Here is a 329-nt window from a genome sequence, read left to right on the forward strand (position 1 = left end):
GAAATAATACATTTCTAAATCTCTCAGAGAGATTTATGCAGTAGTGATACGATGAAGTAGTTGTATGCTGTCAACTTAATGTGACAGTCCCCTGAAGAGAATAATAAGGACACAGGAAATGTGTCAAGGCCGACAGGAAGCGGTGCAGCTTCCTAGGTCTAACTAACAGTAGTATTATTCCCTTCAGGGGACTGTCACATTAAGTTGACCATTTTTCTTTACTGCAGCAGTATATGTGTGTGTGTGTGTGCTAGATAAAGGACTGTTGTAAGTGGCAAGATGATGAGTGATCCTTTTGCTTTCTTTTTTTTTATGTCAAAGACTATATT

This window comes from Octopus bimaculoides, chromosome 2 (assembly GCF_001194135.2).
Source record: "Octopus bimaculoides isolate UCB-OBI-ISO-001 chromosome 2, ASM119413v2, whole genome shotgun sequence".
Lineage (NCBI taxonomy): Eukaryota > Metazoa > Mollusca > Cephalopoda > Octopoda > Octopodidae > Octopus > Octopus bimaculoides.